Here is a 246-nt window from a genome sequence, read left to right as displayed (position 1 = left end):
GCTGAGATATTCGCTGCAGCCGCCTGCCCTGTAACTTCCCGGGCATTTGGTGTGTTGAGTAAATCCCCAGCACAAATGGAAATCTCATACAGATAAAGAAACGCACGGCAAGAATTAAAAGCATCGGCAAGAAATCCTAACGGCTTTATCTTGGGGAAAGAACAATAAAGCACAGCAACAGCAGAATAATTTTTTAAAAAAAGAAAAATTCTGGAATATCTCCCCATCTGTCAGCCGATGTACCTC

Source organism: Phaethon lepturus, unplaced genomic scaffold (genome assembly GCF_000687285.1).
Source record: "Phaethon lepturus isolate BGI_N335 unplaced genomic scaffold, ASM68728v1 scaffold25748, whole genome shotgun sequence".
Classification (NCBI taxonomy): Eukaryota; Metazoa; Chordata; class Aves; order Phaethontiformes; family Phaethontidae; genus Phaethon; species Phaethon lepturus.
Note: the sequence above shows the minus strand (reverse complement) of the source record.